Source organism: Triticum aestivum, chromosome 7B, assembly GCF_018294505.1.
Source record: "Triticum aestivum cultivar Chinese Spring chromosome 7B, IWGSC CS RefSeq v2.1, whole genome shotgun sequence".
NCBI lineage: Eukaryota > Viridiplantae > Streptophyta > Magnoliopsida > Poales > Poaceae > Triticum > Triticum aestivum.
Window position 1 is genome coordinate 315,208,826 of NC_057813.1, and position 22,369 is coordinate 315,231,194.

A 22,369-nucleotide genomic window follows, 5' to 3' on the forward strand; every position below is an offset into this window, starting at 1 on the left:
TGAAATCCACCAGAGCCTGAGACTTGATAGTTGTTCTTGGCACATATTTCAAACCATGAGGTCCAAGTTCTATTGCCCACTTAGCAACCCGGCCTGTGGCCTCCCTATTTTGAATTATGTCTCCTAAAGGGGTAGAGCTGACCACAGTAATAGGATGACCAAGAAAATAATGCTTCAGCTTGCGACTCACCATGAACACTCCATATACCAATTTCTGCCAATGCGGGTAACGTTGCTTGGATTCAATCAACACCTCACTGACATAATAAGCCAGCTACTGGACTAGGTTCCTTACCCGCCTCTTTGCGCTCCACAACAATCGCCACACTGACAGCTTTACTATTAGCGGCCACGTATAGAAGTAAAGGCTCCTTCCCCACAGGAGCGGCAAGGACGGGCAGCTCAGCCAACTACTTTTTGAGCGTCTCAAACGCCTCCTCAGCAGCATCACTCCAGACAAAATGATCTATTTTCTTCATCAACCGGTACAAGAGAATAGCCTTCTCTCCCAGGTGGCTTTTGAACCGGCTGAATGCTGCAATATGACCTGCTAGGCGCTGAACGTCATTGATAGATGTCGGCTTAGGCAATGAAGTAATAGCCTTAATCTTCTCCAGGTTTGCTTCAATTCCTCTCTCTGAGACCAAAAAACCCAAGAGATTGCATGCAGGTACACCAAAAACACACTTGGCCGCGTTAAGCATCATCTTGTAGACCCGACGATTGTCAAAAGTCTCCTTTAAATCATCCGAGAGCGTCTCCTTTTTCTTGGATTTTTTCAGATTTAGGGTTCCGGCAAAGCCCTTGAGGTTGAAACACTGGGGTGCGCACGAAGATTTACCCCTACCGAATCTTGCTCTCAGCCTCGCCACGATCTCTAAGCTTAGCTCGATGAACTCAGAACACAGGAGACACAAGATTTATACAGGTTCGGGTCACCGTTGTGGTGTAATACCCTACTCCTGTGTGGTGGTGGTGGATTGCCTATTGGGCTGGTGATGAACAGTACAAGGGAAGAACAGCCTCGCGAGGAGAGGTGTTCTTGTGCTTGGTGGGTTGCTCGGGGAGGAATCGATCGATTCCTTTCTACTGTGGTGGCTAGTCCTATTTATAGAGGCCCTGGTCCTCTCCCCAAATATTGAGCGGGAAGGGATCCAACAACGGCCAATTTGAAAGGGGACAACTAGTACAAGCTATCATGACTAAAGGTGGTCTTCGCCTGTCAAAGGCACTGGTGGTGACGTCGTCTTGGGCTCCACGATGACCTTCGTCCGACCGTCCTGCTGGTCTTAGTCTTGTTGCACCGATATGGAAACCTTTGCCTGATGCCTCGGTACTCCGCACCTGCGCTTGCCCCCTAGCACCAAAGGGGAAACAAGAACACTGCGCACGCTGGCACCCGCCTGGCCTCGGTCTTCATGGCTTGCATCCGGGAACCTCGTGAGGTACCCCCTTGCCTTGATCTCTTCGCCTCCTCGTGAGGCTGCCTGGTGAGGCCGCTCCTGAGGATGCCTCGTGTCGTCCGCCTCGCGAGGCTTGGCCCCCCGCGAGGGTCTTGAGTGTTGGTTGACGAAGACGGGCCGTATTGGGCCACTGGCGGAGCCACGCCGCGGGCCGCAGGCAGGCAAGCCTGGGGACCCCCGTTCCCAGAATGCTGAAAGTAGCCCCCGGGCCCAAGGTGCGCTCGGACTTGGCTTAGCAGCGAAGCCAAAGGGCAAGCGCGGAGCGCCGCGGCCCCAACAGCCTACGGCCTTGGCCGATGTGTGGCGACTGATTGGACGCGGGCGTCCTTGCTTCCCCATGCTGCATCGGCAACTGCCCATCTGACAAAAGGCTGGCGCAGGCAAGGCTTGCCTTCATTGCTTTCCTTCGTCTTGCTCCAGATCCCCTTCCTCGCTCCTTGCTTCCAAAATCTCTAGCTCCGATTTGATCCCTTCCCTTTCAGCGAGCGATGGTGCCCCACAAGGCCAAGGTTGATGCGCCGCCAGCTTGGTACGCGACGGCCCTGGACGCGCCCACTGTGTCGGAGAAGAATCTCGCCGCCACGCGCCTGCTGACGGTGGTGAAAAGCAATGAAAAGGGGAAGACCGAACTCCGGGTTGGCTCCGTCGTGCTGGAGGCTCGGGGGAGCACTTTATATCCCTTCTTTACGAACGCTGTCATCGCAGGCCTAGTTCCTCCCTTCTCCGACTTCTTCTACGCCGTCCTCCACCATTACAGGTTGTTGGCCCTTCATCTCCATCCCAACTCCATTCTTCTCTTGTCGATTTTTGCCTACTACTACGAGGCGCATATTGGGGTGATGCCGTCCGTGGCTCTGCTGCGCCACTTCTTCCTCCTCCGAACCAACATCAACCACACCTCGGCGTGCACCAATCTCGTCGTGTACCACAAGGCCAACGCAATCTCGAAGGCCGGGAAGAGGGCCGACGGCTTCCGGAGTAAGTGTGTCATGATGGATGCCAAGTGTGTCCACACCCCCGGTTGGCGCTACCAACGGAGATGCCCCAATCTGACGAAGGGTGGTCTCACACGAAGCTCACCGACAATCTGGCGACGTTGGTGCTGGAGAGGATGAACGCCGACCTAAAGCCAGTCAATGCGAAGGCGGCGAAGCTAATGGGGGCCGCACTCCTGAGGGAGTTCTTGATGCAGCAGGTGGCTCTGCTTCAGGCGTGCTCGCGCCCCTTATGGATGCTTGGGGGTGCAGACGACAAGCTTCGCCTGAATTCAGTGGCTCTGGCTGGTGAGGAGCTGGCCGCAGCTCTCCACCTCTTGGTCGGGGATGACCAGGAGTATTCGCCGAGTGCCCCCGTCCCCTTGTTCCTCCGTAAGGACAGGGCGTAGGTGGTGGCTGCTATGCCCACATTTTATAGGCGGGGCCTAGTGCCTCCGGTGTCCCTTGTGGTCCGGGGGACGACGGCGCCGGTGGACGTGTCTTCGGGTGACTCCCGAAGAGGAGGAGGAGAGGAGTAAGACGAGGAGCGCGACTCGGAGTCGACTCCCGAGGGGACGGGGGAGACTTCCCCCTCACGCAGGGCCGACATCCTCCGCTCCTTGCCAGATGACGACGAGGCCGACGCCACCCAAGAGAAGGAGGATCCGCCCACGATCCTGACGAAGGGCAGGTCGGTGCTAATCTCCCGACAGGCTGCTTCTGCCCGAGCGCCACCTGGAGCCGCCTCCAGTCCTTCTACTGCACCTTCTTCTGCTCCTGGACCCCTTGCGGCTGCGCCCCGAGCCGCGAGGCTCTCGGGCTTCATGCTCAGCAAGAGGAAGGTGGACTACACCGCGGTAGACCAGTAAGTGTCCGTGCTCCATCTTGTTCTTGAGTATGCCGTTGGTCCTCGACGTTCACCATCGATTGGTTAGGCCGCCGTCGGCGGCGATGAAGAGGAAGGAGGACGTGGTGACGCCGTTTGGGGCTGATCCATCTGCCACGTCCGCACCTCCTTCTGTGGGGAGGGGAGGCGACAGCGTTCGCACCTTCCCTGCCCGGTCATCCACACGAGGGCCAGGAGGGCATCCTCATGAAGAGTCAGCCCCCATGGCCCCGCTAGCTCTGGAGGTGCCGCTACTCGACGCTGCTGACGAGGTACCCGAGGCTCAGGAGCCCCCAGTCTCCCAAGCCATGGCTATGCTGTCGCCTCCTCCCTCCATTGCGCCATTGGTTCCAGGTCCTTCTGCCTCCCCCGATGTCTTGGAGCATGCCCTTTTCGAGATGGCCCAGCTACGAGAAGACCTCCAGGGCGCCGACTCCCATCCGGTAGCCGGGCGTCTGGCGGTGGTTTTCGGCTGGCTTCACTCTGATGCCTCTGTCCGAGCAGCACTGATGAGGGTTGCGGCAGCCTCTGAGGAGGAGAAGCGGGATGCTACTCAAACCGCAGCCGCTCGTGAGGCAGCGCTGAAGGACGTCGTGGCCTCCCAGGACTGCTGCAAGGCACTGGAGGCCGAGCTGAAGGATTTGCATGACAAGCACACCGAAGAAGCTCGTGACCGCCAGGCGGAGGAGGCGAGGATGAAGGCTCGGGAGGATGCCGTCTGGGGCCGCGATGCCGATCTAGCGCGGTTGGCGGAGGAGTAGGCCACTAAGCGCGGCCGGCTGGAAGAGCTGGAGCAGAAGGTGAGGGCGGAGAAGGCCGAGCTCAATGCCAAGGTGAAGGTCCTAGCCGAGGACCGCGTGGACTTCGCGCTCCTCGAGGAGAGATCTCGCGCAACGCTGAAGGCACTCTATGACAAGGGCCTGGAGAAGCCGCTGACCACCGACGAGGACGGCCCCGCCTAGCTGCTTCCTTACTTGGTCGAGGCGCTTGAGGAAGTCGTGAGCAGCATAGGCCCCATGGTAGAGGAAGAAACTCGCGTCCTTTCTTCTGCTGCACTGACGCGCGTCTTTAGCCACCTCCACCTTCGTGACCCTGACGCCAATCTTGAGGAGATGTTGGAGCCTATGAACGGTGAGTGCTACACCGCTGCTGCTGAAGCCATGAAGGGCCAGGTGGAGGCCTTGTTGAAGGATTTCCACGCCTTCGATCCTGCGCCCTGGCAGGCAGCACTGCTGATCCTGCGGCCTCGGGCGGTGGTACAGGTGAAGGCGATACCACCACAGGGGTGGAGTCCCTGGCGGGCGACGACGGTGTCCAAGGATGACTTACTTGCGGCTTCTTTCCTGCTTAGTCCCTGCACTGTGCACCATGCCTCATGGAGGCGTTTAAACTTGCGTCTGGTATTGTGAAGACAATTATGGTTTGTAATATTTGCTTCGAGATTTTGCAGTTTCCTTCCTATTTGCTTTACGTTCTACGTCGGCAGGGCCCGGCCCCGTACATACCTCAGCCGCCATTGGCCCCGACCGGATCACGAGGACGGGACCAAGGAGTGAGGGGCTACGTGACCAGTTAGGCTCCTGAGTCGCGATGCTCTGGAGTCCCCCTTGACGCGCAAACAACTTGTAGGAAGGGAACATAGGAGTAGATTTAGCGTTCTACGTCGGCAGAGCCCGGCCCCGCGCATATCTCAACCGCCGTTGGCCCCAACCGGATCACCAGGATGGGACCAAGGAGTGAGGGGCTACGTGACCAGTTAGGCTCCTGAGTCGCGATGTTCAGGAGTCCCCCTTGACGTTCAAATGACCTTCATACCTTGGCTCCGCTCGGGGAGGGGCATGCGACGACCAGGTCTGGAGGACCTGGCTGGGTGGCGTACGCTCGGGTGTGACCCGGGCGCATCCCCCGTGCCCAGCCCCCTCACGCGACGCTCCGGAGGGGAGGTGTTGCGATGAGGCCAGACACTGAGCTCTGGGGCTCCATGAGGTTGATACGGCCATGGGGCCTCCCTCAGTTGTTTATCACTAGCGCGGAGCATAGCACTTCCATATGTGTATGGGCATAGCCACTCCTCGGCAGTGTCGTCTGCCAACGCAGAGCATGGTGCTTCCACTAATGCGTGGGAGGGGGCTACCGCTGAGGAGAGCCCCCAGGGCGTGTACAGCCCCGCCCTGACACGTGGCTTGCACGGCAGGACTAGACGAGGCGTATCTGGGCACTCGTGAGCCAACACGAGACTCATGAGGCCCTACCTCAAGGCGGGTTGCGCCTGGTCTTGGGTCTTTGACAACTGTGTGTTCCTGCAAGATAGTTAGGTATAAATGCTCTACGTCCTTATGTCCCGGCCCTCGAGCGAGCTTAGCCGCCACTGGTATGCCAAGTTGCGATGTCATGGTCAAGGCCAGGGGGTGAGGGCTGGAGATCTAGTAAGAGCTCTTGAGTCGTGATGCTCAGGAGCCACCCTTTTAACGTGCAAGCAAATTGCATGAGAGAGGGACCGACCCATGGTAGGTGGCAATCAAGCAGGTGATAATCACAAGTAGATTAGGCATGAAAGGCAAATCATCTTAGGTAAATGCAGAATGGATACATGCCACTGGGTCAGACCCAAGCGGCTTGGGGATGATGCAGCCCGAGGGGAGCCCCCATCAAGGTAAGCTAAAGGCATAAACAGAGATACATGCCACAGGGACGGACCCATGTTGCCTGAGAATGACGCAGCCCTGAGGGCGCTCCCAACTGAAATGAACTTGGGAGATGTCACCTAATTCCGTTGTAGAGGGAGTGTTGGCGCAGCTAAAGATGCGCAATGAAGGGGCCGACCCTCACGAGCCACCGGGGCCCTGAGCCTCAGGAGGCCCTAGGGGTGCAGGTGGTTCCTTGAGGACCGTCTCCATCTCTGCTAGGACCGTGTGGTGCCTGGCCTCCTGAGCCGCCAGGATGCTCTGCAGGTGACGCTGGTCGGTGGTAGCCGCGTTTGGCAGGCTGAAAGGCATGCGAACGTAGCTGTGCAGCGGACCCTTGCAGCATCCCACGTGCGAAGGCTAGAAGCGCTCCTGAGATGTGGCTCGGTTGAGCCCTGGGATGTGGATGCAGACGCGCTGCCCACCATCCTCGCCTGGATGGGGAGCCGCGTCGGGCGAGCGGCGGTCGCCGCGCACGGCCCTCGCTTCCTGAAGCTCCTGAGTGGTCTTGGCGATGAACTCCTGAACGTTGGGCTTTCCACGTCCTATGGCTTCCTGAGGGAAACGTGCCGTGAAGCACGCCTCCAAGTGGTGCCCGAGCGCCTCCCCCGTGATGTTGGCAAGGTCTGAGGCCCTCCAGAAGAGAGCCCCCAAGCCCCGCCCGAGGAGGGCGCCGGGCGCGCCTTCCTATGCGATGGAAGGAGGCGCCCTAGGCACGGGCGCTGATCCTGACGCGGCACCACCCGAGATGCCGACCTCCTGGGGCCTTGTGCAGAGCGGTTGCTTCTTCTTCTTCTTGGGGATGGCCTCAGGAGGGTTCTCTCCCTTGCTGTCCGGGTCCTCAATTGCTGCAGCTTGGAAGGCACGCTCGAGGGAGCACACCGCATCTCTCTCTTCACAGGGGACCATGATGATTCCGCTGCTTCCTGGCATCTTGAGGATGTTGTAGCCATGGTGGGTCACTGCCATGAACTTGGCCAGGGCTGGATACCCGAGGATGGCGTTGTACGATAGGTGGATGTGGGCGACATCAAAATTGATGAGCTCGATGCGGTAGTTGTCGCGCTGTCCGAAGGTGACAGGGAGGCAGACCTGCCCTATCAGGGTGGTGGAATCGTCAGTAACTCCTGAGAAAGGCTTGGTAGGCTCGAGCTAATCGGATGGCACTTAAAGGTTGTCGAACAACTCAACAGCCAGGACGTTAAGCCCTGCGCCGCCGTTGATGAGGGTCTTGGTGACTTGCACGTTGCTGATGGGAACAGGGCATCGGGAGAACACCGGCAGTAGCCACGCACTTGAGTTGATCTGCCGAGCTGAAGGTGATGGCGCACTTGGACCACCTGAGCGGGCGTGTGGCCTCCTTCCTGGGGAGGACTGCGTTCACCTCGCGAGCAAACAGCTTGAAGATACGCTGAGAGGCTGGGGCCTGAGCTCCGCCCAAGATGCAAGCGATAGCACGTGGCTCCTGGAAGCCCCCAGCCCCCTCGTCCTGATGATGGTCGTCATTCCTTCTTGGCAGCGGCGGCAGCGGAGGAAGGCCTACGTTACCCTGCAGGCGGTCCTCGCGAGGCTGATCCCTCCAAGCGCCCTCATGAGGCTGGTCCCTCCAGGCACCCTCGCGAGGCTAGTCCTGCCATCGATCCTCAGGAGGTCGATCACACCACTATTGGCGAGGGCCACGGTCGTCCCATTGTCCTCCGCCACATCTTCCTCCTCGGCCATAGCCTCGGTCATTGCGCTTGGGGCGTCGACCGAAGCGTCCTTCTTGAACGGCCCTGAGCTCCTGGCAATCGTTGGTATTGTGGGTGTGGAGGTTGTGGTAGGCGCAGAATGGTCGGCTGCCCTTGGACGACTCCGGCTAGTCCCTGCCGCGCTTCGTGTCTGGCTCCGCCGCGAGCACGGCTACTCCCTTGCGCTTCACGTCTTTGGCCTTGGTCTTCTTTTCTTCTGGGTCGGCAGCTAGGAGCTCGAGGAGGGAGAGGCGTCCCTCCTTAGCTCTTGCGCACTTGGTCGCCAGGTTGAACAGCTCCAGGGATGTGCACAACTCCTCGTGGATGGCGAGCTCCTCATTCATCTTGACGTCACGGATGCCATCAGACAATGCTGAGATGATGGCCTCGTCCATCACCTTGGGGATCTTGAGGTGGCCGCTGTTGAAGCGCTGGATGTATTTCTGCAGGTTCTCCCCGGGCTGCTGCTTGATGCAGCACAGGTCACCCGCGGCCGGGGGGCGATAACGAGTGCCCTGGAAGTTGGCGATGAAGCGGCTGCGCATCTCGACCTAGGAGGAGATCGAGCCGGGAGGCAGGTTCAGGAGCCACGAGCAGGCACCGTCCTTGAGCGCCATGGGAAACCAATTCGCCATGACTTTCTCGTCTCCGTTGGCCGCCTCGATGCTCAGCTCGTAGAGCTGCAAGAACTCCGTGGGGTCGAGGGTGCCGTCATAGCGAGGAGGCAGGTCCGGCTTGAACGTGCCCGGCCAGGCGATGCTACGCAGCTCGGGGTGAAGGCGTGGTGGGCTGCTGTGGTCAGCTGGGCCCTTTGCTGACGTGGAGCTTGCTCTTGATGGTACCCGCGCACCGCTGCCATGGGCAGCACGCGGTCTTGTCGCGGTGGTGCAGGGAGCATGGTGGCGCCTTCTTGAGGCCGAAGGACTTCTTGACAGCTTCCTTCTTCTCGTGCGGGCGCCGGACGCGATGGGTCGAGTTCAGGGGCCATACGCCTTGGCACCAGGGCACCGTCTTGGGGCAAAGGCGATGGAGGCGCTCCATGACCCACATCGCCCATAACTGGTGGAGGGCGAGGCAGCGAAAGGGACGGCGCAGGAGAGCCCCCTGTGGCGCTGACAAGCTCGGTGATGCGAGAGAGCCATTCCTCGTAGAGGTCATCGATGGGGCGGTAACGCAGGAGCTCACGTGCCATAAGCAGTGCGTCATGCGCGTCCATGGGGGCGCGACGAGCATGGGACGACGAACCGGCCGGGGTCAGCGACAGAGTGGCGATGCGGCCATCCCGCCGCACCGAGGGGTGCAGCGATGATGCTTGCTGCTCGTTCCCCGCCGGGCCGGTGGCAGCGTTGGCGGCAGGCGACGAAGAACAATGGGGAGGTCCGCCGACAGGAGACATCTGGGCGACATGAGCGGCGAGAGCGGCCCTGCGCTCGGCGGGCGTCAGACATGTATGTGACGAAGCGATGGGACGCGGATCAGCGGAAGCAAGACTTCGGCTCACCCCTACCTGGCGCGCCAAATGTCGGATTTAGGGTTCCGGCAAAACCCTTGAGGTTCAAACACTAGGGTGCGCACGAAGATTTCCTCCTACCGAATCTTGCTCTCAGCCTCGCCGTGATCTCTAAGCTTAGCTCGATGAACTCACAACACAAGAGACACAAGATTTATACAGGTTCGGGCCACCGTTGTGGTGTAATACCCAACTCCTGTGTGGTGGTGGTGGATTGCCTCTTGGGCTGGTGATGAACAGTACAAGGGAAGAACAGCCTCCTGAGGAGAGGTGTTCTTGTGCTTGGTGGGTTGCTCGGGGAGGAATCAATCGATCCCTTTCTACTGTGGTAGCTAGTCCTATTTATAGAGGGCATGGTCCTCTCCCCAAATATTGAGTGGGAAGGGATCCAACAACGGCCAGTTTGAAAGGGGACAACTAGTACAAGCTATCCTGACTAAAGGTGGTCTACGCCTATCAAAGGCGCTGGTGGTGACGCCGTCTTGGGCTCCACGATGACCTCTGTCCTGCCGTCCTGCTGGTCTTGGTCTTGTTGCACTGATATGGAAACCTTTGCCTGATGCCTCGGTACTCCGCGCCTGCGCTTCCCCCCTTAGCACCAAAGGGGAAACAAGGACAGTGCGCGTGCTGGCGCCCGCCTGGCCTTGGTCGTCATGGCTTGCGTCACGGGAACCTCGCAAGGTACCCCCTTGCCTTGATCTCTCCGCCTCCTCGCGAGCCTGCCTGGTGAGGCTACTCCCGAGGAGGCCTCGTGTCGTCCGCCTCGTGAGGCTTGGCCCCCCGCGAGGGTATTGATTGTTGGTTGATGAAGACGGGCCGTACTGGGCCACTGGCGGAGCCACGCCGTGGGCCGCAGGCAGGCAAGTCTGGGGACCCCCGTTCCCATAACACCGACAGATTTAACAACAATATCATCCACATAAGCATGCACGTTACACCCAATTTGACTGTGAAAGCAATTCTGAACATAGCATTGATAAGTTGCCTAGGCACTCTTGAGCCCAAAAGGCATAGAGACATAGCAGAAAGCTCCAAAAGATGTGATGAAAGTCATCTTCTCTTGGTCTTTAACTCCCATTTTGATCTGATGATAACCATGATAAGAATCAAGGAAACATAAACTCTCCCAACCCGTCGTAGCATCAATAATCTGGTCAATGCGAGGGAGAGCAAATCGGTCAGCTGGACAAGCCTTGTTAAGATCAATGTAATCAACACACATACGCCAGGTGCCGTTTTTCTTAAGTACCAACACTGGGTTAGCCAACCACTCAGGGTGAAAGACTTCAATGATGAACCCAGCTGCCAAGAGCCGGGCCACCTCTTCTCCAATAGCCTTACACCGCTCCTCATTGAAACGACGAAGGAACTGTTGGACTGGCTTAAATTTAGGACCAACATTAAGAGTGTGCTCAGCGAATTCTCTTGGTACACCCGGCATGTCAGAAGGTTTCCATGCAAAGATGTCCCGATTCTCATGGATGAACTCAATGAGCATGCTTTCCTATTTAGGATCCATGTTAGCCCCTATTGTGAACTGCCGAGGTGAGTCGCCAGGGACAAAGTCAACCTGCTTAGTATCATCAGCCGATTAAACTTCAATAAAGGGTCTTGCTCTGTGGTAGGCTTCTTCAAAGGGGTCTGATACATCCATTTTGCATCATGTTTACTTACTATTATTTATGTTGTTTTATTGCATAATAATGATTTTTGGAGTAATTCTAATGCCTTTTCTGTCATAATATGCAAAGGTATACACAAAAAGGGGAGAATTCTGGCAGCTGGAAATCTGGACCTAAAAAAGCTACATCAGGCTACCTATTCTGCACAACTCCAAATGAGCTGAAACTTTTTACGGAATAAATAAGAATTTTTGGAGTCAATAAGTACCAGAGGGGGCCCACCACGTGAGCACAACCCACCTAGGCGGTGCACCCAGGTGGGTTGTGCTCACCCAGGCCCACCTCCGGTGCCCCTCTTCTAGTACATAAGTCATTTTGACCTAGAAAATAAAATAAAAGAATGACTTTCGGGACGAAGCGCCGCCATCTCAGGAGGAACCTGGGCAGGAGAGCTTCTGCCCTCCGGCGGAGCGATTCATCATCATCACCAACAACTCTCCTATCTTGGGGAGAGCTATCACCATCAACATATTTAACAGCACCAACTCCTCTCAAACCCTAGTTCATCTCTTGTGTTTAATCTTTGTACCGGAACTATAGATTGGTGCTTGTGGGTGACTAGTAGTGTTGATTACCTCTTATAGTTTATTACTATATGGTTTATTTGGTGGACGATTATATGTTCAGATCCATTATGCTATTTAATACCCCTCTGATCTTGAGCATGATTATCATTTGTGAGTAGTTACTTTTGTTCTTGAGGTCACGGGAGAAATCATGTTGCAAGTAATCATGTGAACTTGATATGTGTTTGATATTTTGATGATATGTATGTTGTTATTCCCTTAGTGGTGTCATGTGAACGTCGACTACATGACACTTCACCATATTTGGGCCTAAGGGAATGCATTGTGGAGTAGTTATTAGATGATGGGTTGCTAGAGTGACAGAAGCTTAAACCCTAGTTTACGCATTATTTCGTAAGGGACCGATTGGATCAAAAAGTTTAATGTTATGGATAGAATTTATTCTTAATACTTTTCTCATGATTGGGGATGCTTGCGAGGGGGTTAATCATAAGTAGGAGGTTTGTTCAAGTAATAATAGCACCTAAGCGCTGGTGAACCCACATACCAAATTATCAAAGTAGCAAACACGAATTAAGCCAACATGATGAAAGTGACTAGATGAAATTCCCGTGTACCCTCAAGAACACCTTGCTTATCATAAGATACTATTTTGGCCCGTCCTTTGCCTCAAAAGGATTGGGCTACCTTGCTGCACTTTTGTTACTACTACGATTACTGGCTCGTTACAAAATATCTTGCTATCAAACTACTCTGGTACTTATAATTTCAGTACTTGCAGACATTACCTTGCTGAAAACCACTTGTCATTTCCTTCTGCTCCTCGTTGGGTTCGACACTCTTACTTACCGAAAAGGCTACAATTGATCCCATATACTTTTGGGTCATCGAGGCTATTTTCTGGCGCCGTTACTGGGAAGTCAAGCACTTTTGGTAAGTGGAAATTGGTAAGGAAACATTATTACTGCGTGCTGAAACTTACTGTCACTTGTTACTATGGAAAACAATCCTTTGAGGGGTTTGTTCGGGGTATCTTCACCTCGACCGGAACCACAATTAGTTACCCCTAAAGCTACTGCACCTATTGAGATATTGCATATGAAATTCATTTGGATATGGTAGAACAACTGCTAGCTAATCCTTATGCAGGAGATGGAACCAAACATCCAGATATGCACTTGATATATGTGGATGAAATTTGTGGATTATTTAATCTTGCAGGTTTGCCCGGAGATGAAGCTAAGAAGAAGGTTTTTCCCTTTATCTTTGAAGGGAAAGGCATTGACTTGGTATAGGCTATGCGACGATATTGGATCTTGGAACTGGAATCGGTTGAAATTGGAATTCCATCAAAAAATTATCCTATGCATCTAGTTCATCGTGGTCGGAATTATATATATAATTTTTGGCCTCGTGAAGGAGAAAGAATCGCTCTATCTTGGGTGAGGCTTAAGTCAATGTTATATTCATGCCCCAATTATGAGCTCTCAAGAGAAATTATTATTCAAAATTTTGATGCTCCTCTTTCTCGTAATGATCAATCCATGCTCGATACTTCTTGTACTGGTTCTTTTATGAAGAAGACTATTGAATTCCGGTGGGATCTATTAGAAAGAATCAAATGCAACTCTAAAGATTGGGAACTCGACGAAGGTAAGAACCTACATTTGATTGTGTTAAATCTTTTATGAATACCGATGCTTTTCAAAAGTTTAGCACTAAATATGGACTTGACTCTAAGATAGTAGCTTCCTTTTGTGAATCTTTTGCTAATCATGTTGATCTCCCTAAGGAGAAGTGGTTCAAATAGCACCCACCTATTAAATAAGAAATTAAAGAGCCGGTAAAATCTAAAGAAGAAACTATCATTTACAATGTTGATCCAATTGTTCCCACTACTTACATTGAAAAACCACCTTTCCCTGTTAGGATGAAGGAACATGCTAAAGTTTCAATTGTGGTCAACAAAAGTTATATTAGAACACCTAAACCAGCTGAACAAATCAAAGTTGGACCTAGTGTTGCTATGGTTAAGGAAATCTTGGTCGATAATATTGATGGGAATGTTATTTACTTCTGTGTTGAAGCTGCTAGAATTGCCAAACCCGATGAAAAAGATAAACATTGACCAGTTGTTGGCATGCCTATTGTCTCAGTTAAGATAGGATATCACTGTTACCATGGTTTAGGTGATATAGGTGCTAGCATGAGTCATATTCCTTTTTCCTTATATGAAGAAATTATGAATGATATAGCACCCGCTGAAATCGATGAAATATATGTTACTATTAAACTTGCCAATAGAGATACTATATCGCCATGTTGGTCTTGCTTCTATTGTTGTACCTCCTACTGATCCTTTAGAACAATATTTGCTAGACCATGAAAATGATTTGCATATGCGTGAAAGAAATGAAATAGATAGAATTTTGTTCGAACAACAACTTCTGCTTAAACACAATCTACCTATTGAAACTCTAGGAGGTCCTCCTCCACCTAAAGGTGATCTTGTATTTGAATTAAAACAACTGCCGGACACTTTGAAATATGCTTATCTTGATGAGAAAAAGATATATCCTGTTATTATTAGTGCTAACCTTTCAGAACATGAAGAAGAAAGATTATTAAAAGTTCTAAAGAAGCACCGAGCTGCTATTGGATATACTCTTGATGATCTTATGGGCATTAGTCCCACTCTATGTCAGCACAAGATTAATATGGAACCTGATGCTAAACCTGTTGTTGATCATGAACGTCAGTTAAATCCGAAAATGTAAGAAGTGGTAAGAACGGAAAGATTGAAACTTCTGGAAGCAGGTATAATCTATCCTATAGCTCATAGTAGATGGGTAAGTCATGTTCATTGTGTCCCTAAGAAGGGATGTATAACTGTTGTTTCTAATGATAAGAATGAACTTATTACACAAAGAATTATCATAGGCTATAGAATGGTAATTGATTTTAGAAAATTAAATAAAGCAATGAGAAAAGATCATTACCCTCTGCCTTTTATTGATCAAATGCTAGAAAGATTATCTAAGCACAAACATTTTTGCTTCCTTGACGGATATTCTGGTTTTTCACAAATACTTGTTTCACAACCTGATCAAGAAAAGACCACTTTTACTTGTCCTTTTGGAACTTATGCTTATATATGTATGCCTTTTGGTCTATGTAATGCACCTGCTACCTTTCAAAGATGTATGACTTCTATATTCTCTGATTTTTGTGAAAAGATTGTTGAGGTTTTCATGGATGACTTTTCTGTTTACGGGAAGTCTTTTGATGATTGTTTAAGCAATCTTGATCGAGTTTTGCGGAGAAGTGAGCAAACAAATTTTGTCTTGAATTGGGAGAAGTGCCACTTTATGGTTAATGAAGGTATTGTTTTGGGTCATAAAATTTCTGAAAGAGGCATTGAGGTGGACAAAGCCAAGGTTGATGCAATTGAGAAAATGCCATGTCCTAAAGATACCAAAGGTATTCATAGTTTCCTTGGTCATGTTGGTTGCTATAGGATATTTATCAAATACTTTTCTAAAATTTCTAGGCCCCTTGCAAATCTTTTGCAAAAGTATATCCCTTTTGTTTTTGATGATGATTGCTTGGAAGCCTTCAAAATACTCAAGAAAGCCTTAATTTCTGCACCTGTTGTTCAACCACCTGATTGGAACTTGCCTTTTGAGATTATGTGTGATCGTAGTGATTATGATGTTGGTGTTGTTCTAGGACAAAGAGTTGATAAAAACTCTAGACAGTGCTCAATGAAATTATGCTACTACTGAACAACAATTCTTAACAGTGGTGTTTGCTTGTGATAAATTTAGAACCTACATTGTTGATTCCAAAGTGACCGTTCACACCGATCATGCTGCTATAAAATATCTTATGGAAAAGAAAGATGCTAAACCTAGACTCATTAGGTGGATTCTTCTGCTACAAGAATTTGATTTGCACATCACTGACAGGAAAGAAGCAGAGAACCCCGTAGCTGATAACCTATCTAGGCTTGAAAATATTCTTGATGACCCACAACCTATTAATGATAGCTTTCCTGATGAACAGTTACCTGCAATAAATGTTTGTAATAGTAAACCTTGGTATGCTGACTATGCTAATTATATTGTAGCTAAATACATACCACCTAGCTTTATCTACCAACAAAAGAAGAAAATCTTGTATGATTTAAGACATTACTTTTGGGATGACCCATATCTTTATAAAGAAGGAGTATATGGTATTATTAGATGGTGTGTACTTGAGCATGAACAGGAACAAATCCTACGGAAATGTCACTCCGAAGCTTATGAAGGACATCATGCGGGAGACAGAACTACTCATAAGGTATTGCAATCCGGTTTTTATTGGCCTACTCTCTTAAAGGATGCCCGGAAGTTCATCTTATCTTGTAATGAATGTCAAAGAATAGGTAATATCAGTAAGTGCAAAGAAATGCCTATGAATTATTCACTTGTTGTTGAACCATTTGATGTTTGGGGATTTGATTTCATGGGACATTTTCCTTCCTCTAATGGGTATACTCATATTTTGGTTGATGTTGATTATGTTACTAAGTGGGTAGAAGCTATTCCAACTAGTAGTGCTGATCACAACACCTCTATTAAAATGCTTAAGGAATTTATTTTCCCAAAGTTTGGAGTCCCTAGATATTTAATGATTGATGGTGGTTCACACTTTATTCATGGTGATTTTCATAAAATGCTTGCCAAGTATGATGTTAACCATAGAACTGCATCACCTTATCATCCTCAGTCTAGTGGTCAAGTTGAACTTAGCAATAGATAAATAAAACTAATCCTACAAAAGACTGTCAATAGGTCCCAGAAATTGGTCTAAGAAACTAGATGATGCACTTTGGGCTTATAGAAAAACATATAAAAATCCTATGGGTATGTCTCCTTATAAAAATGGTTTATGGAAAAGCTTGTCATTTGCCTCTTGAGTTAGAACATAAAGCATATTGGGTAATTAAGGAACTCAACTATGATTTCAAACTTGCCGGTGAAATAGGTTATTTGATATTAGCTCATTAGATGAATGGAGAACCCAAGCTTATGAAAATGCAAAGTTATTCAAAGAAAAAGTTAAAAGATGGCATGATAAAAGAATCCAAAAGTGTGAGTTCAAGGTTGGAGAATATGTTCTTTTGTACAACTCTCGTTTCAGATTGAGAGAAGTGCATATTTCAACCCCGAACTCTTGTCCTGGTCTAGTTTACAACCCCGAACTCGAATACCGTCTAAATTACAACCCCTACTTTCAAAATTGTCTAGGATTCAACCCTTCCCTCTCTATTGACCGGTTTTGACCAGTGAACTGGTCCATTCAGCATGCCACGTCAGCAAATTTTTTTAAAAAATCTGTAAAATCAAAAAATAAATCCATGAAAAGAAATAAAAAATCAGGGAAAAATAAATAAAATCGAATTTCCAAAAAACAAAATTATCAATATTTCCATGAAAAACCAAAAAATACTTAAAATCAAAAAAATCCAGGGAAAAAAAATCAAATTCCCAAGAAAATTATGTAAAAAACTTAAAATAAAAAAACTCTAGAAAATTGAATTTCCAAAAAAAGTTAATTTTTAGATTTTTTCCCTCGAAAATTACAGGAAAATTTTCTGATTTTTTCACCAACTTTTTCCAGAAATTTGATTTTCTTTCCGGATTTTTTCTCGATCTTACAGATTTTTTTCTTGAAATTTTGAATTTTTTCCTGACGTGGCATGCTGATTGGACCCGTTGACTGGTCAAAATTGGTCACCCCTGGTCAAAACCAGTCAACAAGGAGGGGAGGGTTGAATCCTGACCGGTTTTGAGAGTTGAGGGTTGTAATTTAGATGGTATTGAAGTTCGGGGTTGTAAATTAGACTAGGGCAAGAGTTCGGGGTTGAAAATGCACTTCTCTCTTTTAGATTCTTTGCTGGAAAACTCCTATCCAAATGGGAAGGACCCTATGTTATCGAGGAGGGTTATCGATCTAGAGCTATCAAAATAAATAATGCCGAAGGTACTAACCCAAAGGTTGTTAATGGGCAACGAATAAACATTATATCTCAGGTATGCCAATTAATGTTGAAAGCAATATTATCCAAACTATGACACCGGAAGAACACATAAAAGAAACCTTCCAGAACACTCTAGAATCGTTAAAAAAAGGAGGTACGTGATACGGTAAGTAGACGAACTCTGAAAAATCCACAAAAATATTTTTTTGCCAGTTTTGGAATATTTAAAAAATTAGGAAAATAAGAAACTGCCATGAAGGTGACCCTGGTGGGCAAAAGACACTAGGGCACGCCTGGCTTGCCAGGCGCGTCCAGGTGGGCTGTGCCCACCTCGGGTACATTCCGAACTCCGTTTTTCTTCCATTCGCTTGTTTCCCAAGATAAAAAATCTCTATATACCCCCCGAACCTGTTGACCTCCGTATCGTGGAGAAATCTCGTGTTTCCTTTTCTCGCTGTTTTCTGTCAGATCTAATCCACCATGGCTTCTTCAAGCTCCTCCAAGGATAAGTTCTTTGAGAATGTCGTCAACCCATATTTGTGGGAGGTGATGCAGCACCCTCAAGCTATCCAGATGCGTGATGGGTGCTCCACATCCGCGATGTGCAAGGCCCCAAGGGAACTCGATCCTTGGAGGCCAGGCTTGAAGCTATGGAGCAGGAAGTCTTCCAGTGCAAGGGGATGGTGGAACATGGACTCAATGCCAATCACCTCATGATCGCGGACTACACCCGTGATCTCAAGGTGGATGGCAAGTCTATGAAGGACATCGTCTTCACCTTCAACGAGCAAATCAACTTCCTCCAGAGCCAGATCTACGACCTTCAAAACCAAGTCTTTGAATATGAGGCAAGGTTTAAAGGTATGAGTTTGGCTGCCAGTTGCAGGACTGAGAGACTCACTCTTCCTCTTATGATGGTGAGCCTCTACCGTGGAAACCTGAGGACAAGATCGCTACTACTTCGTCACCACAACCTCCTTCTTCATCACCAAAAGAAAATTGAGTATCGGGTATGGGCACTCCCCTTGGCTTTCGCCAAGCTTGGGGGAGGTGCCCCGGTATCGTATCACCTCCACTATCTTTTGTCTTTACTTTTCTTAGTTTGATCCATAGTTATCTTTTGTTTTAGATGAAAAAAGTTTAGTTCGATCCTTTATTTTCGAAAGTTTCCTTAGTGACCTATCTTTGTAATCGTGTGCGAGATATATAATAAAGTTTAGTTTGAGTTCTACTTCTTTTACTTTCAAGTTTCAATAAAGAGAAAGGAAATAAATGAAAAAGATCATATGCTAATCTTATGGTAAGTGATGACATTACACAAGGAAAAGTACAAGTAGAAATTTTATTATAGATTGACAACCATAGCATTGGTCAATGATGCAACTCATGAAAAAAATAATAAGGGAAGAGAAGATTCACGTGCAAATACACTATCCTGGAAATCTTCTATGACTGTGAGCACCCATAAAAATATTATATGCCAAAATAGTTGACATTGGACAAGGAAGACAACGTAATGATTTATGTTTGTTCATATTCACATAGAAGCTATATTGTCATAAATCCTTCAACATGCGGTGTTTGCCCCTATCTTTGCTAGCCAAAAATTCCACAATAAGTAGAGATACTACTTGTGCATCCAAAACCCTTAAACCCAAATCTTGTTTTGAGATTCCACCATACCTACCTATGGATTGAGTAAGATCCTTCAAGTAAGTTGTCATCGGTGCAATAAGGCAATAGAAATTGCTTCTAAAAGTGTTAGATCATTTAGTGTAAGAGAAAATTGAGCATTGTACGAACTTGTGATGTCGAAGAATAAAAGCGACAGACTGCATAATAAAGGTTGCCATCATAAGGGGAAATATAACATGACGTTCTCTTGCACTAAGGGGTTGAGCATACAAAAAAAGCGCACGACAACCTCTGCTTCCCTCTATGAAGGGCCTATCTTTTACTTTTATGTATTTACTTTCATTCAAGAGTCAAAGTTTTTGTCTCTATTCCCTTTTATTTTCTCCTTTGTCAAGCATCATGTTGTGAGGAAAGATCTAGGCACATATATCCAGTTGAATATGGGTAACATGAGTTATTATTATTGACATCACCCTTGAGATGAATACGTTGGAAGGCGAAACTATAAGCCCCTATCTTTCTATGTGTCCGGTTGAAACCTTTTTCTCATGTGTACGCGGTGAGTGTTAGCAATCATAGAAGACTAAATGATGGTTGAGTATGTGAACTTGCCAAAAGGCTCCAATACGTGACCCCTTCCTAAAAAGATGATGAATTGTAGTTGCAAAGCTGACTAAGAACATAGTTTGTTGGTTCCCAATAGAGTTTATACGTTATACTTTGACATTGTGATGAATTGTTACTTGTTCATGAGAAGTCTATGATAAAAGTTCTATGGTAAAGGTTTTATGTTAAAGTTTGTTGCTGTCATAATAAGTTACATGATGCTGCTATGTCCGTATTTTTGTTTTTATCGACACCTCTCTCTTTCTCTAAGCATGTGGATATGTTTTTTGATTTCGGTTTTCGCTTGAGATAATCGAGGTCTAAGCTTGGGGGAGTTGATAATTCCATTTTGCATCATGTTTACCTACTGTTATTTATGTTGTTTTACTGCATAATAATGCTTTTTGGAGGAATTCTAATGCCTTTTCTCTCATAATATGTAAGGTATACGAAAAAGGGGAGAATTCTGGCAACTAGAAATCTGGACCTGAAAAAGCTACGTCAGGCTACCTATTCTGCACAACTCCAAATAAGCTGAAACTTTACGACAATTTTTTATGGAATAAATACGAATTTTTGGAGTCAATAAGTACTAGAGGGGGCCCACCAGGTGAGCACAACCCACCTGGGTGGTGCACCCAGGTGGGTTGTGCTCACCCAGGCCCACCTTCGGTGCCCCTCTTCTAGTACATAAGTCATTTTGACCTAGAAAAAATAAGAGGAGGACTTTTGGGATGAAGCGCCGCCATCTCGAGGCGGAACCTGGGCAGGAGCACTTTTGCCCTCCGGCGAAGCGATTCTGCCAGGGGAACTTCCCTCCCGGAGGGGGAAATCATCGTCATCATCATCACCAACAACTCTCCTATCTTGGGGAGGGCTATCTCGATCAACATCTTCAACAGCACCAACTCCTCGCAAACCCTAGTTCATCTCTTGTGTTCAATCTTTGTACCGGAACAATAGATTGGTGCTTGAGGGTGACTAGTAGTGTCGATTACATCTTGTAGTTGATTACTATATGGTTTATTTGGTGGAAAATTGTATGTTCAGATCCATTATGCTATTTAATACCCCTCTGATCTTGAGCATGATTATCATTTGTGAGCAGTTCCTTTTGTTCTTGAGGTCACGGGAGAAATCATGTTGCAAGTATTCATGTGAACTTGATAGGTGTTTGATATTTTGATGATATGTATGTTGTGATTCCCTTAGTGGTGTCATGTGAACGTTGACTCCATGATACTTCACCATATTTGGGCCTAAGGGAATGCATTGTGGAGTAGTTATTAGATGATGGGTTGCTAGAGTGACTGAAGCTTAAACCCTAGTTTATGCGCTATTCCGTAAGGGACCGATTGGATCAAAAAGTTTAATGCTATGGTTAGAATTTATTCTTAATACTTTTCTCGTAGTTGCAGATGCTTGCGAGGGGGTTAAGCATAAGTAGGAGGTTTGTTCAAGTAATAATAGCACTTAAGCACCGGTCCACCCACATACCAAATTATCAAAGTAGCGAACACGAATTAAGCCAACATGATGAAAGTGACTAGATGAAATTCTTGCGTACCCTCAAGAACACCTAGCTTATCATAAGAGAAAGTTTTGGCCTATCCTTTGCCTCAAAAGGATTGGGATACCTTGCTGCACTTTTGTTACTACTACTGTTACTGGCTCGTTGCAAATTATCTTGCTATCAAACTACTCTGTTACTTACAATTTCAGTACTTGCAAACATTACCTTGTTGAAAACCACTTGTCATTTCCTTCTGCTCCTTGTTGGGTTCGACACTCTGACTTATAGAAAAGGCTACAATTGATCCCATATACTTGTGGTTCATCAGGGACATATCAGTCGGGTCAACATTATCCTTATAAAATTTAAGGTCCTCCATAGCATAGGCTGACTCAGCATAGGCAGCATCTCCTTCTTCACATTCCAAAGCAATCTTTCAATTACCGTGGACTGTAATGGTACCCTTACGTCCTGGCATCTTAAGCTGCAGATAAACATACCAAGGTCACACCATAAATTTGGTGTAATCCGATCGTCCAAACAAGGCATGATAAGGGCTCTTTATTTTAACCACCTCAAACCATAACGTCTCTGCCTTGTAGTCATAATCATCACCAAAAGCCACTTCCAAGGCAATCTTACCAACTGGATATGCCGACTTACCAGGTACCACACCATGAAAGACTATAGAGGACGGCTTAAGCTCTTTATCAGTCAAATTCATTCGGCGAAAGGTATCATAATAAAGGGTATTGATGTTGCTGCCACCATCCATGAGCTCTTTAGTGAATTAGTAACCCCCAACTTGAGGGGCTGATAACCCACAAGTGTAGGGGATCGCAACAGCTTTCGAGGGTAAAGTATTCAACCCAAATTTATTGATTCGACACAAGGGGAGCCAAAGAATATTATTGAGTATTAGCAGTTGAGTTGTCAATTCAACCACACCTGGATAACTTAGTATCTGCAGCAAAGTATTTAATAGCAAAGTAGTATGATAATAAAGGTAACGATAGCAAAAGTAATGTTTTTGGGTTTTGTAGTGATTGTAACAGTAGCAACGGAAAAGTAAATAAGCAAAGCACAAGATGTGAAAAGCTCGTAGGCATTGGATCAGTGATGGATAATTAT